Here is a 21578-nt window from a genome sequence, read left to right as displayed (position 1 = left end):
GCTCACTTTCATGTCTTAGTCATATAAACTTTTACATTAAGTATTTTAAATTCATTTTTAACTCCTAAAGTTTTTTGCAAACAAGACAGAAAGTAGAGGTATAATCATTTTTTAAATCAATATATTACTCCTATTAAGGATATCATTCCCACTAATGTCAAATGGTCTTTTGGTGCCTAATGATCTTGACAAGAACAAATACAACTGTGTAGATTTGGAATCAGGAGAGAATAGGGTCATTTATCTGTGGTGCTGTAGGAGAGACATTTTCTTTTTCAATTTTCTTCCTCCATTTTCTTATTACAATTACTGTTTGGGTTCATTATGACAACTCCCATCATTATGACTTTTCCAGCTCACAAGCTGGAGAAAGATTAATGACAGAAGAAAATACAGTCTTTGGCATTAGAGCTACATCTAGCTGTTAATATAACAGAGCTCAAGTACATGAAATCCATTTATAAGATTTATGCTTGTGATAGAGAAAGTGATATAAGGTATGAAATGTTAAGATGTAAAGCCTAGAAATGTTGGCAGGTGGCATGTCAATTTCATTCATTCACTCACTCATTTAACAACTATTGAACATCAAGTACCTGTTCATATTACACACTTAGATAAAAATAAGCCCTAAAAATAATTTGAAAGTCATGTGGTATGTGGAAAATAGACAGGGACCACAGGGATGAAGAAAGCTGATTAAAATCTGATTTTTCAGGGCCGGAGAGATATCATAGAGGTAGGGCATTTGTCTTGCATGCCGAAGGACGGTGGTTCAAATTCCAGCATCCCATATGGTCCCCCGAGCCTGCCAGGAGTGATTTCTGAGCATAGAGCCAGGAGTAACCCCTGAGTGCTGCCGGGTGTGACCCCTCCCCACCAAAGAAATCTGATTTTTCTTATTCTGCAGACCACATTTTGAATGTCAATATATGGTAGAAGTTGTGTTTCATGGTATCTATATGAAAAGGATAACTAAGAGTTTTTAATACTGTATAAAGTTTTGTTGATCCTAACAAATCTACAATAAGACTTTTATTTACTAGTTCAGTCTGTAGAATGTACAATAAAGGTTTCACAATGAGTCTGAATATAAGCCTCTACCCTTCACCAAAGGAATTGATAATCCTTCTGTAATTTCTGTCATAACAAAAAGTTTGGATCTAAGCTGAGTTTTTATTTATTTAGATTTGTGTCCCTGTGGTTTCTGTCTATGGTCGGTTGAAATATGTAGTTCTTAGTGCAAGTCTCTTATTACTAACTCCAGACAGATTAGACTCTGTTGCTTAACCTTGGGAACCACCCAGCATAGCTTTGTAGTTTTTTTTTTTTTTTTTTTACTGTAGTGTACTGTAGTTCTCCAAGTGTTCTGACTATGTGGTTTTCTTTCTCAGCCCTCTCTCTGGCTTTGTGTGGGATATTTAAAATAGCAACAACAACAACAACAACAACAGAACAGAAACAAGAGTCATTTCCTGGAGGCCAAATTGTGAAGACGTTTTTTCTTTGCCCAGATAGAGAAAATCCATGACAATTGTGCAACAGCCTTTAACAGCTCACAGGGGAGAAGTTGGGAGGAGTTCAGGGTGTCCTCACTTAATCACTTCCTGTTCTGTGTCATGTAAATTATGGCCAGGTCAAACCTATGCTACAAACACTTTGCTGTCAATACAACAGAGCTGGAGTACTAGCGCTAGACATAGGAAAGGCAGCCTTGTCTCTGTCTTTATCTCCAAACCTTCTCAGGTCAGAGGCTTAGGGCACTGTATAGTCAATGCTGTGATCAAAATATATACAAGATAGTGCTGCTGCTGCTGCTGCTGCTATGGGATCTTGGGAAAAGTTTACCTAACTCAAAAAAAGCTAAAATTAGGATTGGAGAGAAAACACAGTGGTTAGAGTTAATTGGTTTGCATGCGATAACCCAGTTCTTTCCCCAGTACCCATATGATTTCCTGAGCACTCTAGGTGTGATCCCTGAGCACAGACAAGTGGCCCCTGCCCCCCAAAAGTCTAGAATCTGGTTTAGAATGCATGCTTTTTATAAAGTTATAAAACCAAAATAGGGGCCGGGTGGTGGCGCTGGAGGTAAGGTGCCTGCCTTGCCTGCGCTAGCCTAGGACGGACCGGACCGCGGTTCGATCCCCCGGCATCCCATATGGTCCCCCAAGAAGCCAGGAGCAACTTCTGAGCGCATAGCCAGGAGTAACCCCTGAGCGTCACAGGGTGTGGCCCAAAAACCAAAAAAAAAAAAAAAAAAAAAAAAAAAAAAAAAAAAAAAAAACCAAAATAATCAGGCAATGTACTATAAGATTTTATAGTTCTATATTAAAATATAAATAGGTACTATTTTGTCCTGTGTTTGTCAGTATGTCATCATAGTATGTCATATATTTATCATAGTTTGTCATTATATTTGGCTATCAAAGTAGGATTCAATTTCATTAACTCTTAAAATGTGATATATATTAGGCAGTGCTTCCTACAAAGTTCCTACCAAATATATGACTACCCAGAGAAAACTAAGAAAAAAAGAGGGGGATGGTCTTTGTCTACTTGTTTATTTGTTTGTATACTTATAGGGCTATACCTGGTATACTTCTGGTAGTGCTTAGGAACCCTATGTGATAGTAGATTGAATTATGATCCACCTATTCAAAGCAAGTGCTTTAACACCTGTACTCACTCTCTCTATTCCAACAATTTATTTGTTTTTGTTTATTTATTTTAGTTCAGGGGTTATACTCAGCTGTACTTAAAATTTATTCCTCGCCTTATGCTCAAATGTCACCCTGGTGGGGCTAGTGATCTAACCTTATATATATATATATATATATATATATATATATATATATATATATATATGGCTTTCCTGTGTACTATCTCTGTGACCCTGAAACTTATTTTTAATTGAAATGCCCAGGGTTAACCAAATATAAGGCAATAATTTGTATAATTTCTTTTTTTAATATATTTTTATTTAAGTAACATGATCATAGGTGGGTTACAGTCATAACCAGAATACCCCCCTTCACCAGTGTAACATTATCCCCTCCCCCCTTTCCATCCCCTGCCTGTATTTCAGACAGGCATTCTACTACAGTTATTTGTTTTTAAGTTCAGTAAGTTGTATTTTTTTTCCTTAAAGGATAAGAGTAAAAAAATATATAGTAAAGATGTGATAGTGGCAATCGCTGTTGTTTGCATAGGTCCAGAAAAGTGGGGAAAATGGAAAAATAATCCTTGACCTGATTACAAAAAGGCCTCACCCTAGAAGTTTATTGGCATAAGACAGACTCTGGGTTCCAGGCATACCAGTCCATCCAACTCCAGTCATTCTCAAGGTCCTGGTGAAACTTTTTCACACTTTAGCTATTGTTGGTATCAGATTCTTATATTTAAAGACTCTAGATTCTGTGTATTTCTTTCATTGATGTCAGGCTGATGTGGAGCATCCTCTAGTTTCAGCATACCATTCAATGTGGAGCGATCTGCTCTGCATGCAGACTGTTCCTGAGTTGCCTGGGTGTTGGGAGCACTCTTTGGAGTGAGTCAATGCCAAAGCAGTGGTAGGTCTTCCCTGGTAGAGGCTTGATCCTGGTAATGTTAAAGACAATTGTGGTTGTTTCCATAGATGGTATCCATTGTTCAGGTGTGTGTGGGTGATGCCCATTCTTCTGAGGCCTGAGCCAAATCATTATGCCAATGTTCAGGGTAAAAGGCCTAATTACAGTACCAAATTTGTGTTCCCATCTCTATTAGATAAGAACTTGTTTGCATATGTATTATTTTCCCATTTTAATGTGCCTATGCAAAAGAGAAGCAATGCCACAAGATATTGTTGGTGCATCTGGGGCCGACGAATAAAGTCCAACATTCCCCGTAACTTGGTATAAACATAAAATCTATACAGAGATACTCTTCTACCAGTATTGCTTATAAAATAGATCTCAAAGGGGGAAAATCAAACAATCAAATAACAAATCCAGTGGGCAAAATTGTCACTATATGAGGATATTCGAAAAGAGTTATAGATGTTAAAGGTATACATCTGAGATATACAAAGGAGTTATATGTGACCCTTTTATGTTTTAGAAATAGTCAAGAGGGAGGGGGGTGTTTCCGAGACACCACTTTGGTCTGTGATTGGACAAGCGAAGAGAGCATGGAGCCATGTCTTCCCCTTGTTGCCTGCTGAAGCTTCCAACTCCCCGAGAGGCTTTTGCTTCCTAATTGCTGGAAGTTGAAAGTTCAGTAGTCCCCTCCCAGCCCCTTGCAGAAACAAGGAAGCCTGGGGTCTCTTAAATTGCACCTCACTGGAACCCACTTGCTGGGACCCTGAGCAGGTGTCCAGGAATAACCCTGGGGATGGAGAGGAAGGAGAGAGAAGGCTGTGGGGGGCAGCCGAGACTGCATCTTCACCTTATCTTGGCCAAAAAGCCTACAGCATGGAACCTTGCCGTGACGCGTTGCCTGCTGAAGCTTCAGACTCCACCCAAAAATTACTGTGAAAGATAGGTAATCCACCTTGGCCAAAACAAAAATTATTAGTACAGAAAATGGTTAAATGTGGGGGTAACAAGAGATGGGAGTGAGGGAGTAAAGGAGTAAAATGAGCGCCTGGACGGCATTCAGATAATGACAAGCAGATGAAACACAATGATATCCATATATTTCTCATAATGTTCCTGCGCAGTTTCACAATGGACAGGTTTAATAAGGAAATTTCCCTGATAAGTCCTAATGCCAGAACCTATTGTGATCCATGTCCCTCACCCCTTCCTAGGGCTGGTTAAAGCAGCGTTTGGCATGGCGGAGGGCTGCCAAACGCCATGCTGGCAGGACCTCCCGGCTCGGCTCCCAGGAAGGAAAAAAAGGTATAAATTTTTTTTTAAAAGAAAATTCACAGACCTGTTTTTGTTTTTGTTTTTGGGCTATGTTCGGCTGTGCTCAGGGCTTACCCTGTCTTATGCTGAGGGCTTACTCCTGGCAGTGCTTGGGGATTGAACCCAGGCTGGCCACATAGCAAGGCAAGTGCCCTATCTGGTGTACATTGCTCTGGCCACAAGTAATTTGGATACTTCCTAAAGGTCAAATTTTACAATATTAATTCATAAAATATTAAAATATATATTTTCCTCTGGCCCAGAATTTCTGGCCCAGAATTTCTTCTTCTAGAAAAATCTCCATACACACTTACACACACACACACACATCAAAATTAGCAATGAAGATGTTCACTGCAGTGCTATTTATAACAGGAAGTCTTTGAAAATCACTTCAATAGAGTCCAATTAAATATTAATGATACATTATAATGATCTTTGGTCCTCAGTGCTCAGAGTTCAGTGGACTCACTGAGGATAGAAAATTAGGGAAAGAGGGGCCGGAGAGATAGCATGGAGGTAGTGTGTTTGCCTGGCATGCAGAAGGACAGTGGTTCGAATCCTAGCATCCCATATGGTCCCTCATGCCCTCCAGGAGTGATTTCTGAGCGTAGAGCCAGGAGTAACCCCTGAGTACTGCTGGGTGTGACCCAAACAACAACAATAACAACAACAACAAAAACAAACAAAAAAACCCCCAGAAAATTAGGGGAAAAAAGCCAATGAAAGCTGGGGTGGGTGGGATTCTGGGTTGTACTTTCCTGCCTCAACCTTAACCTTAAAGACTTCAGTTTTATCTGTTTCATCTAAGGTGGTTCCTTCTGGGAAATTAGTTATGCTGCCAAAAATAGTTGGAAATGAGCTGAATATAATTTAAATAGAGTGAGACTTAGAATAGTGGAAAAGAAGCAGATTGCAGAACAATTTCAGGCTCATCTCAATTTTGTTTCTATCTATGCATATTTAAACATTAAAAATATAGAATTTACACAACAATGAAAGTGTTATTTGGGGTAATGGTAACAAAGTTTTCCACTTTTAAAATGCATTTTCTACATGATTCTAACATTTCAATTTTGTTTATTTGGTTTTGGTTTTTTGTTTCTTGGATTTGTTTGTTTGTTGTTGTTGTTGTGTGTGGTATGTTTGTATGTATGATGTCAAAAATTGAACCCTGGCCTTTAGAAAACATTTCAAGTTTTTAACTTTCGTGATACCTAATTTGAGTAATGGTTAACTACTAATTCTTTATCTTGACTAATACTTCCATATGGGTGGAAACAATTCTACCCATTTTAGAGGTTCAGAAACTAAGTTGTGAAATGATACTGTGAATTGCAACAAAAATAGAGAAATCCTCACAGCTGCTATATCTTCCCTCTCACTTTCCATTTTATTGCAGTGTCAAACAACCCTTCTGTTTGTCCAAGCTAGATGAATAATTTGATAAAGCAAAAAACATGTTTCCATCATAAAAATAAACAAATAAAACATTTTCACTTATTTGGTGCTCACTGAAATTATAAAAGCAAAATGATGATAATGAAACTTTAACAGGACCACAGACAGATGTCAAGGTAAGAAAGAAGCCACAGATGGGATAAGGAGTGATAGAGCAACACAATGTAGCTTTTTCAGCCAAGCTGGAGACACTTGTTTCCAATATAAATGCGGATGGTGATGAAGACAGACACTAGCATTTATGAGTGAATACAATGTGCTCAGGACTATTCTAAGACTTGACACCTCACGTATAAACTCTTCATATTCTGGCCTCTCTGTGGGCTGTAACTATGAAGATCTAGGCCCAAAAAGAAAGCTCGGACAGAGAGGGTACACAGTGGGGGTCTTTATTCCACTGTGTACACTGTTTTGTTTTCAGCACTCTGCATCTCAGAACATAAACAGGATCATTTTTATTTCCTGGAGTTTAAAAATGTTACATTTCAAATTGCAATTTAAAGTTTTTCTCTTCTTCTTCTTCTTCTTCTTCTTCTTCTTCTTCTTCTTCTTCTTCTTCTTCTTCTTCTTCTTCTTCTTCTTCTTCTTCTTCTTCTTCTTCTTCTTCTTCTTCTTCTTCTTCTTCCGCCTCCTCCTCCTCCTTCTTCTTCTTTGTCATCGTCGTCGTCTTCTTCTTTCTTCTCCTCCTCCTCCTCCTTCTTTTTCTTCTCCACCTCCTCCTCTTCTTCTCCTTATCCTCCTTCTTCTCCTCCTTCTCCTTCAAGAATCACTCTGAAGTTCTCAAAAGGCCATGTGGTTAGAATCAAACTGGGGTTGCCCTGGTTTAAAGCAGACATCTACCTTAATCTTTGTACTGTTTCTCTGCCTTAATTTTTATTTTATTTTATCTTATTTTAATTTATTTTATTCAAACCATTGTGATTTACAAAGTCCTTCATAGTTGGGTTTCAGACATACAATGAATCAGGGCCAATCCCACCACCAATGTTCCCTGAGTGCATCCCATATATCCCCTAAACCCCAGCCTGCCAGTATAACAGACCCATTTTAAGTTTAGATGGTTAAATCTTGGGTTCTTGATTCTATCCTTTTTTTAACACCACCAATGCACCTTAAACAACTTCGCCTCTGGCCCCCATCTTTTCATATTTGTTTTTCTCTCCCTCCCCTCAATTTCTTTCCTTCTCCTTGCTATATTCTGGGGCCAAGGGAACTTCTTAATTTTTAAACTCAGGAGTAGCCTCTAAGCAATGCATGGTGTGATCCCCTTAAACCAATTTTTCATTGTAAATTAAAATTAACAGAGAGGTTGGAGACATAGTATAGTGGTTAAGGTACTTGCCTTGCACATGGTTGACCAGGGTTCAGCCCACAGCACCATATATATGTGGTCCACTGATCTCTGCCAGTAGTGATCACAAAACTCCTAAGAATAGCTTGGAATGTCCCCTAAACAAACAAAACAAAATAAAATACTAAAAATAATTGAATCATTACTTTTAAAACCAAGAGGCATAATGGCAAAAGACTTCAATTCTGAATCTACTAATTTCCCCCTCAGTCTCAGTTTTTCCATCTAATCAGGGGGTAAATAATTCCTCAACAAGATGCTGCAAATAGATTTCATCAATGAAGTCCTGGCCCAGCATGTGTAGTAAATGGATACAGAATAAACAGAGAGCAAGGCTGTTGTCAAAGGCTAGAAAATGAAACAAGTGAAAGGTCATAACTTAACATCATTTTAATTTAAATTACTACTTTAAAAAGTACTTTAATAAATGGATCTTATGGAGCAGATAATCTGGGGGACTTGAGAGGAGGAAAAGGGGTCCCAGGTCAATATTCTGGGATAACAGGGGTTAACTAAGTGTGAACATAGACAAACTGAGACATAGAGTTACCTACTAGTGGCAGGTCCACCGTTTGAAACTTTTTCTGGCCTTTACTTGGCTGCTTACACCCAATTTCTGAATAGTTATAGGCCAGGGAGAAAGAACTACCATTAAAAAAAAACTTCCCGGGCCTGGAGAGATAGCACAGCGGTGTTTGCCTTGCAAGCAGCCGATCCAGGGCCAAAGGTAGTTGGTTCGAATCCCGGTGTCCCATATGGTCCCCCGTGCCTGCCAGGAGCTATTTCTGAGCAGACAGCCAGGAGTAACCCCTGAGCACCACTGGGTGTGCCCCCCCCAAACAAACAAACAAACAAAACAAAACAAAAAAACCTTCCCATGCTGTGTGTTAGTAATATTTAGGAGATTGTGAGTTCTACTTATACAAATCCTTGTCTTAAAACTTATCCAGAAAACCCAACCTTTATGTACAATATATGTTCTATTACAACTTGTTCTATATTTCACTCTCTCACTGATCTCTGAATAGAAAGTCTCTAGAGGGCCTGAGTGATAGCACAGTGGTAGGGTGTTTGCCTTGCACTCAGCTGACCGAGGATGAATGCGGGTTTGATCACCGTCATTTCATATGGTCCCTTGAACCAAGAGTAATTTCTGAATGCAGAACCAGGAGTAATCCTTGAATGCTGCCAGGTGTGGGGAAAAAAAGAAAGAAAGAAAAAGAAAAAGAAAAGGAAAGGAAAACAGAAAAAGAAAAAAATAAGTCTCTAGAAACTCAGAGGTGGAAAGTGAAAATCAAACTACCATGTATGCCTCCTTCAAGAAACTCTATTGCTCATGAGACTGTGATTTAATTGTGTCTGCAGTGTGCTTTCTGAGAATTAATTATATGCTGCTTACAATGACAGTATTTGGTTTGCACACAGCACTTCTTATTCATAGGATCACAGTTCGTAAGAATTCTTAAATTGATTTTCTTTAAGAGAGTTCAAGTAATTTAACTTAGCAAAGATCACACACCTAATTGCAGAAGAATCAGAACCCAGAACCATGACAATGGTATCTTTTTTCCCCCTTCATTTGATAGTTGCTTCCTTGAAAAATAGCCCTACCAGCTCAAAGTGTAATATAGTAATTCCAAAAATAACACATGATTTCAGACTTGTCAGAGTGATTAACAGAAATTGAGTAATCTCCCATTGTAGTCTATAGCATCCTTATAATTAGCCATATTTTTCAGTGCATATTGGGAGAAAATTAAAATTAGATTTATGTTGGCACTTTAAATTCCCTACATTAGCCAGGTAATAAGGGGACTAAATAACACATGTGCACCAAGGTCACATGATAAACAGCCTACAAGTTAGGAAATTTATTTTCCAATACTGACAGAGCCAAGGAATTTTTCTTAAAAACTTTCTTATATTCCCAAGCCAAGGGAAAAGAAGAAAAAAATAACAATTACTAATTTAATGACTAAGGATTACCAATATAGGAACATAAATTAAAAAGTAACCCAAAGTTCATAGGTTTCTATTATTTAAATTAAAATATACATACCCTACATATTCAATTAAGGCAGTTCAGAAAAAGAGAAGATGGGCAGGGGAAGAGAATGAATTAAATGCTGATCTTGGAACATTTGCTGCATAATCTTCAAGAACACACTTTATTAAAGAAAAATATAAAAGAGTTACCTTAAGTTCCTTCCTGCTTAAATGGATTATTTTAGAAGAGAGAATATTTAAGTGGGGAATGGTAAGTATAAATTCCAGCAAACAGAGTTATTTGCAACATACCAGGTTCTTTGACATTCCTTTTTCCCTCGAAGCCCTTTTCTTCCTGACTAACCACATTCTAAATTATCCTTCACTTTTCTCAATCTGAGTTTAAGGATACCTGTTGAGCCAAGGCAATATAAGCATCTGGAATGGAAAGAATAAGTACATCTATATCATGTCATTCTTTAAAAATCTAATGCTTTATTGCATTATGACATTTTTGCATAAATGACATGATCTTACATGCAGAAAATATTAAAGAATTCACTAAAACCAGTATTAGGAACTAACATACAAATTCAACAAGCTTGCAGCACTCAAAATAATTCTTCAAAAATGCAATTGTGCACCTACATATAAACAATGAACACCCCCAAAACTAATAATTTTAAATTAATAATTATAGTTACAGTCTGATAAAATGAATAAAACACATAGGATTGCATTAAATAGATTAAAAACTAGATTCATCACTGATACCTATAAAATTAAGATGAAAAATACTGAAGAAGACATATGCAAATGAAAGGCATTCCATTTTCATGAATCTAATGACAGTTATTCACATGGCAATGCCACGATTCTGATATACAGATACAAAGTAATCCCTATCAAAATTCCAAAAGGCTATTTTACATAATTGAAAAATTGAGGATGAGATTCATGCAGAAATACAAGAAATGCAGAAATCAATCTTGTTAAAGAAGAGTCATGTTGACATTTCTTAATGTTAACATTTACTCTGAGCCAAAATAATGGAGACTATGTGGTAATGGCATAAAATACTGGTATTATTCATTGAATTAGAGTCCTTATATATGAACAATTCCATTTTGAGTAAAATTCCTATTTAACATACTATTTGAAAATTAATTAAAGGGACCAAGAAGAGAGTATGGGGCTAAAAAGACTTGTCTTGCATATCTGATCAACCCCAGTTTGATCCTGTTCCCCAAAGCATTCCAGAAATGATCCCTCTGCACAAAGTTAAGAATAACCCTACATTTTGACACGTATGGATCAAATCTCTTACCTAAAATACAAAGACAAATCTCAATAACCTTGGATTGGATTCTTAGATTATAAAACCATAAATAATGACAAATAGCTGACCAATGAGGCCATTAAAATGTCAAACTTTTGGGCCAAGGAGATTGCATATGGGAGCCCATTATCATTTCGGGCCTGCATAACCCCAAGCATCATTGTTTTCCCAGGTATAAATGGAAGAGTCCTGGATCTCCTGAGTACTGCTTTGCTGACCATATTCCCAAATGCAAAGTTTCATAATTTCTTCACCAAGAAAGCAACATGGCATCCCACATTGTAATATATACAAATTATATATATAACAGTAATTTTGAATCTATTATACAGAAGGAAGTTTTATAACAATAGAAGGATAAATAATCTAATTTAAAAATAGGTGAAGGATTTGAATTGACATATCTTTTTTTGGGGGGTGGGGTTTGGGTAACACCCGGCAGCGCTCAGGGGTTACTCCTGGCTCCACACTCAGAAATTGCTCCTGGCAGGCTCGGGGGACCATATGGGATGCTGGGATTCAAACCAATGACCTTCTGCAAGAAAGACAAACGCCTTACCTCCATGCTATCTCTCCAGCTCCTGAATAGACAGATCTTTAAAAAAGATAAATACATAATCAATAATTTTATATAATGGTCCAAGAGTAAGAGATAAACAACTGGTTTGTTATAGTTAATGAATAGATTCTGTTTGAGAAGATGATAAATACCTGGAATTAAATAACAATAATGGTTGCTAAACATTGTTAATGTATTTTACTATATTGTTCATTTAAAATATTAAAAAAAGTTAAAATGCTCAATTTTGTTATATGTATTTTATCACAATAAAATTTAAAAAATACATAGATAAACACCACTTTAGATATATTATGTGGCTATTACTAAAAAGAAAAATTATAACAAGTGGCAGGATACTTAAGCAGTGTTGTTAAGAAACTGATATGCAATAGTACTTCGGAAAACAGTTAATCTTTTAAACAGTTAAATATGGAGTTACATACAACCGAATAATACTCCTAGATATAAAGCCAGGATAACTGAAAACATTTTTGTTCACATGCACATGACTATTTACTGAAGCATTACTCATAATAGCCAACAAAATATAAAAAAATGATAGCCATCAACTGATGAATATATAAACAAATGTGGTATATCTAAACAATGAAATATTATTTAGCCATAAAAGTCAAGCAGTGCTGGTACATACTACAACAAAGATGAACCTTGACAGCATAATGTTATGAGAAAACAAGATGCCAAGCACAAAAGTTAACATATTGTATTATTCCATTTCCATGAAATATCAGAGTAGACAAACCTCAGAGACAAATAGCAGATTAGTGGTTTGCCAAGTGCTAAAGTAGTGGAGACTACAAAATGACAGCTAATAGATGCCATTTCTTACTGGGTGTGAAAATGTTCTGAAATCAGATAGTGGGGATGCTATCTGATTTTGTGGATATGTAAATTATAATGCAATACAGTAGTTATGTGTGTGTTTTTTCAAATGATCAGGTGGAATGTTGAGTTGGCATGCCACTTCCAAGAGTTTAACACCCTATAATTAAAATCTGCTAAGTGCATTGAAAGCAAATATTTTAGGATTGGTAAAACACCACACCTGACATACCCTTTCTCTGCCTGAAGTCATTGTTCGTCATTTCCAAGTGATTCATATCCCTTTGCTCTGATCTCTTTTTCTATGTATGAAGCATCAGCTAAAAAAATAGAGACACATAAGCTTCTGTGGGTTTTCTTATAAAATATGGAGAAAACTGTGACGCTTTTGTGTATGTGACTCACTATCTCACTCATACTTAGCTCTAATGAGGAAAAAGAGCCTCATAAACAGGTAAATAATGGCAATGAGGAATAGTGATGCTAACCCTGTTTAATCTGAGAGAAGCAAAACACACTAATAAATCATAATATAAAAAACATTCATTTTTTAAGTGTAATAGTATAAATGTTAACACATATAAGCTATTCACTTAACCTGAAAGAACTATTCCATTATCCTCAAGTTCTTCATACTATATTTTTATATCACTATTTATACCATAAACCCTGACAAACTGATTTTAGGCCTACTTTTTTATTTATGTTGATATCACCACCTGTCATGTCTGCACCTCTCCCCTCTTTAAAGCATAGAGTGATCGTCTTCATAGACTAATCATCTTTCAAAGTACCATGCAAATTCCATGTCTCTGTGGATTGTGCACAGATCATGCCCATTCACTAGCCAGCTATTCATTCATTTGCTTATTCATTCATGTATTCAAGGAACATTTATCAGGAACTTATTGTGTGACACATATAACAATGTGTGTTGGGAATACTATGGACCAAAGCACAGTCTCCTGTGCTAAGAAGTCCACAAGAGAGGCAGGGGTGAGTTTTAATCAATGAGCTCTTGAAGCAGGGACAGTGTCTATGTGAATAGTGATGTGGCACAGAAAAGAGAATGCAAGTTCTGTCTGAGGATAGGTGCTTGAACAAAGTCTTCAGAGAAATTGAGTATCCTGCAAAGAGGGAGCCTCATATTTGTGAGTTAATTTATGAGGCCTGAACCTAATGCTGCTGGGATCTTTGGTTAAAGAGCAATGTAATGTTACTAATATATTTAGGTGCTATTATAAATGACTGCCTGAGCTCCCTGAAGCTACTTTTATCGTCCTACATTTTGTCATCTTGCTTCTGTCTTCCTCTAATCTCTTCCCTTTGTTGTTGTCAGTGCTATAGTTTTTGGGGGTAGTGGGAAGATACACTGGTATCATAAAGGCAGTGCTGGAAACTGAGCAATGTGTGTGATGCTGGGTGAAAGATGCTGGTATGAGGGAAGAGAATGTATTTTTAATGGTACAGGAGAGGAATATTGAGGGCCAGAATAAAAGCAGCCCGAAAGTGGAAACAAACCTAAGATGCCACCAACAGAATTGAGTCTGCTGAGTCTTTCAGAGCAGGTGATGGGATGTTGACATAAAATGAACAGTGCTGGTGCAGAATCATAGGATACCTAAACCAGTCCTATTAATGCTATTATAAGTCATGATGCCTCAGGTGAACAAAAATGAAATCAAAAGTATCCAGAATGATTAGAAATATAGGACTCAGAAAGATAGTATAGCATGCGTGGTGCTTGCATTGCACACAGATGTCCTAAGTTAGGTCTTTGGCACTGCATATTGTTCCCCAAGCACCACCAGGGATGAGTTCTGAGCACAAGGAATTTGTATCCCTGAGCACAGCTGGATGTACTGCTGAAAGTCCACCACCCCCCAGCCACAAAGAATTTAATAATAACATTATAATCAACAAAAACTAGCTTTTATTGATAGTATAGGAACTAATTAACATCTGATAGATTCTAAGAAAATAGACTTTCAGAAATTAAGTATTTTTACAAAGTCAGTAAGTGATTAGAAAGATCCCAACGAGCCTATATCCAGAATCAAGGAAAATTATAGCAGTTATGTATGGAAATATAGAGAGATGAAAGGGAAGATTGAAAAAAGAATAATTTTGGGTGACTAGAAAATGAATCAGAAAATATTCTTTCCTTCTCTTGATTCTCATAGCAATTTATTTGCATTTTCTTTAGAAATTTCTCAAAGGAATATGCTGTCTTTCTAGCTGAACTCTCAACAAGCTTAGTATAGCATTTCAGCCCTATGTGTCATGTACTCCATCAACAATTACTGGGTGTCTACCATACGCCACATTCTGGGCTAGGTACAAGGAATATAAAGATGAATAAGACAAAATGCCATTCCTGCTTTTTTGAGATTTATGGCCCAATGTGAGTGATAAAGGATTTTGATGTGATGTTACAGAGAAACCCTGGAGTTATAAACACTATGATCTGAGAGCATGGGTTAAAAGCTCAACTGGACCCACCTGAGGAGGTCATAAAAAGATTCAACAGAATTTATAGGTAAGCTAGGAATTTAGCATATAGGTAGGAGCTTAAAACAGTGTATGTGGGACTTCTGTGCTTTGTCAAAAGATGAAAACAACTCAGGTGGAATTGAAATCTAAGGTGTGTGAGTGGGTAAAGACTAGCAGAATTTAATTTTGAAGTTTTCCACTAATGACCAGTCTAAACCAACTGGACTGCCTTAAATAATTGATGTATGGGATAATTTAACTGAAATATTAAGCGATCAATGATAAGTGCACTTCTTGGAATGCAAATATTTTCCAGTGTAACTGCTGTTCTTCCCATCAAGGGGGAAAGTTTGCTTTTATTGGTTGACTTCAGACATAGTCATGAAACTAGTTTTGGCAAATAGATCACTAACAAACATGATGTAAGCAGAAGTTTAAAAACCAGTCGCAGATTGGAGTTTACATCTCTTGCAGTTCTCTGGGAACTCTTACACTACTTGGCGAACAAGCTCAGGCTAGTTTTCTGGAGGATGAGGCACCTAATGGATAAAAGCTCTCTTCTAGTCATTCCTAAATCTTCCACACCTCTGAGTAATACTCATTTAAATATCCTAGTCTTAGCAAAGTTGGCCTAGATAGAAGTCAAAGATATGGTACTAAGGTTAAGGTGCTTCCCTTGTCCATGGCAAACAACAGTTAGACCCCAGGTGCCATGTATGTTTCTCCAAGTCTCCCAGGAGCGCCCCTGAGCACAGAGTCAGGAGTAAGTAGTGAGCAGGGACAGCTGAGCTCCCCACCCTCGAAAAAAAAAAAGAACCTATAACCTCACAGAATAGGGAAATAATGTTTATACTTTAAGTCATTTTATTTGGAGTTTGGTACATAGTAACACTGATACACATCCCTGCTTAGTTTCATCATAATCACTATCAGTTTAATCATTCTCACAAAGCAAAATTCTTTGTATTCTCTCGCTAGATTTTGAGAGGATGAACCAATGAGGCCTTATTTTCTAAAGAAAATTATTCTTGCCAGGCTATCTAACATAAAATTCTAGGATTCTGAAGCCCTTATAACTTGTGACTAGGTTAAAGACTTTGCAAAGGCAAGCATTTTTTCAGTAATCTTGTTTCTCTAATCACACCTTTTCTGGGATGCTGAGTTGATTTTATGCTTAGAGGGGTAACAATAGCAAAGAAGGCCTCACGCTCTATATAGAGTATCAAGTCCTATACTTCACTGCAAACTTTATTGAAAATTGTGAAGAGATTATTAATAGGCATATTTTTTCTTCTTCAAAGGAAAAGGCATGGGTTATGTTACTTCTTCATCCTATATTATACCTAAATCTTCTAGAAAGAAAACTGTGTCTTACTTGTAAGCCCAACTGAAGAAGCTAGCTATGGAATATCTTGTCTTCCACATAGTTTATCTGTTTTTTTTTCATTACTTCATGTTAAATATTTTTAGAGAGTGTTAAAAAGGTTTCACAGTGAATAATTCTCTTGGAGGAAAGTTAGAAACTTAGCTAAGTATGAAATAAATGGTCAAAAAGAATATCCACTCTACTCCCCATCACGCTCTCTTAGAAAGGATTAAAAATAAAATGAAAGAAAGTAATTTTATAGAAAAGTGGGAACTTTTCTATCATGACATTGACTTGAGGCTAAAACTGATAAAAGACAGTTCTTAACTTTGCTTAAACTAAGAGGATGAAAACAAAGGCTAAAATAAGAACCTATATGCTTTCAAGAAATAAAGAAGACAAAAGGAAATGGAAACACATCCCCTGCTCATGGATTGGGAAGATTAACATCATTAAAATGGCAACACTTCCCAAAGCATTGTACAGGTTTAATGCAATCTCTATAATGATAACCATGACATTTTAAAAATAAATAGATCAAACACTCTTGAAATCCATAAGGAACAATAAACACCCAAAATTGCTAAGACAATCTTCAGGATAATGAAGGTGGGAGGCATCACTTTCCCCAACTATTCTATGAAGTAGTAGTCATTAAAACAGCATGCTACTGAAAGAAAAGACATATGCTCATATCAATGGAATAGACTTGAATATTCTGTGACTGACTTTCAGATATATGAGCAATCTGTCATTAATAAAGGGGTAAATATTGCAAAGTGGAGCAAGAAAAGCCTATTCAACAAGTGGCATTGGGAAAATTGTCAGCTAAATGCAAAATAAATTAACTCATATTTCTATCTAACTCATATTGGCTATCAACAAAAGCCAAATTAAAATGAATCACAGGCCTTGGTATTAGATCTGAAACCATGAGGTACATAGAAAAAAATGCAGACTGAACACTTCATGACATTGAAGCCAAAAGCATCTTCAAGGAGGAAATGCCATTGATCAAATAAATGGAAGCAATGATAAACAAATGTAGCTACATAAAATTAAAAAGTGACTGCTTTTTTAAAAGAAATGGTGACTAGGATACAAAGACTCACTACACAATGGGAGAAACTAATTACCCAACAACCATTTGATATGAGATTAATATCTATGATAAACAGGCACTAGTAGAGCTTAACAAGAAAAAAAATTTAATCCTATCCAAAAATGGGAAGAAGAAATGAACAGATATTTCCTTAAAGAAGAAATATGGATAGTCAAATGGCACATGAAATAATGCTCCACATAATTAATCATTATGAAAATGCAAATCAAAATAACAATGAGATATTTTCTCATGACCATAGAGATTGACACACAACACAAAGAATAAGAACACCAATTATGGTGCAGATGTGGGGAAAAAGAGATTCTCATTCACTACTGGTAGGAACATCAACTGGTCCAGTCTTTTTTGAAAACAATATGGATATTCCTCAAAAACCTAGACATTGAGCTTCCTTATGATCCATCAATTCCATTCCTAAGAATATGCCCTAGAAGCCCAAAGACACAAGACAAAAATGCCCTCTGCATTTATATTTTCATTGTAACACTGTTTACAATAGCCAGAAACTGAAAACAACCCAAGTGCCTAAGAACAGATGAGTGAATAAAAAAAACTATGGTACATATACGCAGCAATTAAGAAAAATGAAGTCATGAAATTTGCTTATACCTGGATGGATATGGAGAGAATTATGCTGAGAAAAATGTGTCAGAAGGAAAGGGATAGACATAGACTAATTGCAGTCCTTTGTGGGTTATAAAAAAAAATCAGATAATAGTATCCAGAGACAACAGAGATGAGGACCAGTCCATTGTAGGAAGCTTGCTACAAATAGTAGAGGAGTGCAATTAGGGCAGGGAAGTTGGATACTGGAATAACAACGATAGTTGGAAACGATCACAACTTCAAAAAAGAAAAAGAGAGACCAAGAGAGAGAGAAAAAAGAAAGAGAAGTAAAATGCCTGGCCCAGAAACATGTGGGGGAGATGAATGGGAGGGGAATCAGGGACATTGGTGGCAGAAAAAGTGTACTGATGAAGGGTGGTGTCCATTCTATGACTGAAAGTCAAGTATGACTGAACTCAAGTGCTTAAATAATTTATTGTTTAAAAATAGAAGAAGAATTGAAGTTAAGGTACTAGCTGGACAGAGAGAAGACTCTGGAGATCAAATTCAGAGACTTTTCTAGATTCTTGGCTGACTGCTAATCTCTAAACAGTCTGAATGAAAACTACCAGCAGCCAGAAAAAAAAAAAAAACATCAGGAAAGAGCAAGCAAGATAACAATTCGTAGGTTCATGTGGGTCATGAATGGAAAGTGATCATAATCACCAGTTAGGATGGAATCCTCAGATAGATACATTCTAAAGGCTTTTCTGAATCTGTTCTCACAAATTTAAAAGGAAGTTGCTATAGGTGTTTCATCTAATTCCAAGGCAATTAATTGTGTGTCAGAACAACATTCAACAATATTTCAAGGGATACCACAAAATCCAGCAATCAATAATGTGAAAATCACAACATGAAGCATCAAATAAATTGGATGGTACACTAAGAAATAGGAAAATAAGAGCTAAAACTAGGGGAAAACATGATCAATAAATAGAAAAGATGCAGGAACATCCATGAGTGGAACTAACAGTCAAAATTCTATGCGAATGTTAGAACAGCTTTTACCCACATTCTTAAAATGATAAAGGAAAGCAAGGCCATGATCTGTTGCAAAAGGAAAGATGAAAAGACCTTAAAAGAATTCCTGACAACGAAAGAGCAACATCAAAAATAAAATACATTGGAATTATATGGAATTAATTAATAGATGAATGCCACTGCATTATATGGACTTAAAAGACTATAAAACACTGAGAAGGAAGTTCACTGAAGGCACAATAATAAAAATTTCTAAACTGAAAAAATACGAAGATACTATTAATGGTAAAATTAATATCTCAGAAATAAAGGAAGAGGGGTCACACCCGGTGGTGCTCAGGGGTTACTCCTGGCTATGTGCTCAGAAATCGCCCCTGAAAGGTTCAAGAGACCATGTAGGGTGTTAGGATTGGAATCACCATTCATCCTGAATCGGCTGTGTGCAAGGTAAACGCCCTACCACTGTGCTATATCTCCTGCTCTCTGAAGAGAAAATATATAAGTAACTAATGATAAGAATTTCCCCCAAATTAGACAAATTTATAAACCCAGATTTAGAAGTACAATAAAGTAATGAGGAATAAACATAAGTAAAAGCAAATTATTTAAATTACTAAAGACAAAGATAAGGAGAAGATTTGAAATGTTGTTAGAAAAAAATAATGATACTGTTCACACAGAGAAAAAATGTCAAGAATTATAGCAAGCTTATTAGATATTATAAAAATCAAAGTTCACAATGAAAAGTCATTTTAAAATATGCAAAGAACAATACAGAAATTTAAAGTTTTACTCATTTTTAAAGAAACCTAATTTTTTGGGGGGCTTGTTTTTTGGTCACACCCAACATTGCTCAGAGCTTACTCCTGGCTCTGCACTTGGAAACTACTTTTGGTAGACTCGGGAACTATTTGGGGGTGCTGGGGAATCAAATCCAGGCCAGTCGTGTGGAAGGCAAGTGCTCTTCATACTGTACTATCTCTCTCTCCCCTAAAAACCTTCAAATTTAAAGACAAAGTATAAGTATTTTAGACAAACAGAACTCACAGCTAGCCAATATAAAGTATAAATAAAGTTAAAGGAAGTTTCTCAGTCAGGAGGAAAATGAAACCAGATGGAAATGTATAAAGAAACTCAAAGGCAAGAAATGGTAAGTAAATGTAATTGGGGGGGGGGGGGTGTTGGGTCACACCTGGTGACGCTCAGGGGTTACTCCTGCTTTGCTCTCAGAAAAAGCTCCTGGCTCGGGGGACCATATGGGACACCTGGGATAGAACTCAGGTCTGTCCTGGGTCAGTCACGTGCAAGGCAAACGCCCTAGCACTGTGCTATTGCTCTGGCCCCAATGCAATTTTTTTCTTAAAAACTAATTGTTTAAAATAAAAACAACATAGTATGCAAAGTACAGTATATAAAGAAATTAAATTTGTTAATACCAAAAATGAGCGTTCAACAATGCAAACAACTGAAAGTTCTTTGCCAGATCCTGACCCAAAAATCATTTTGGAGGTAGACTCCATTATTCTGTTATACTGAAATAAAAAAAAAATTATACAAAACGTGATAACTGCTCTCAAGGGACTTGACCTACACAGAATCCATTGGAGGAAAGGTGCTCAGGAAGCAGTGGAATTTTTGGATTGAGAGGAAGGGCAAGGCATTTTAGTATCAATATCTTCATTTTTCCATTAAGATAGCCCAGCTCAATAGACTTCTAAAATTTAAAAGATAATTACTTTATCTATATACCCATGAGTATTTTCACTTTTATTCATGTAAAATATCCCTTAAATCAGAGAGAACCTTGAATGAACATGAATCATATCTGCATTTATTAATTGAATCTAGTATTAATTTTAACTAGAAACTGTATACATTCATATAAGCCAGAGAGCTTTCTTGAATTCATATGCAGGCTTCTCCCATGATACTAAAGTAGAATGTTCTAAAGAAGCTGTGTAAATCTAAACAGTATAAAACAAAGTAGAAATTACCATTCATTTACACAGAATTTTTGAGTGTTCTCAGGCCCCCAAAATAGCTTACCAAACATAACAAATAACACATAAAGCCTAAAATATCACTAGCACTTAGTCACAACAGAGACAATGTGATTCATCAGTACATAGTCTGTATGAAGTAGTTCCCAGGAAGGAGCCTGGTAGCGCTGTTGCTATGATGGTGGCTGCAAAATACATGACACCACCATTTTTTTTTCCTTTGCTTTCAACTTTTATTATGAAAGTGAAATTTCTCATCCCTGTTCTTTCAGTTAACCAAAACAGGGACTTATGTAGGTCTTTCATAAAAGTGAACTCACATAACATGAACTTTTAAAAAAACAAGTGTGACCTGCATTGCAAAAAAGTTTTAAAAAGAATGTCCTGCAATATAACCTTGTTCCTTAAATTATCTGAGCTGTGACTATGATCTTTACCACTATATGGTATGGGACTTAGCAGAAATGGGCTAAGGATCTGGAAACCACAGGGGTCAGGAGCTTGAGTTCTGGGGATGAAGGCAGACCAGTTAAGAGCCAGGGATTCACCATTTGAGCCTAAGTTTTAAAGGGTCT

Source organism: Suncus etruscus, chromosome 2 (genome assembly GCF_024139225.1).
Source record: "Suncus etruscus isolate mSunEtr1 chromosome 2, mSunEtr1.pri.cur, whole genome shotgun sequence".
Lineage (NCBI taxonomy): Eukaryota > Metazoa > Chordata > Mammalia > Eulipotyphla > Soricidae > Suncus > Suncus etruscus.
This window is presented reverse-complemented; position numbering follows the sequence as displayed.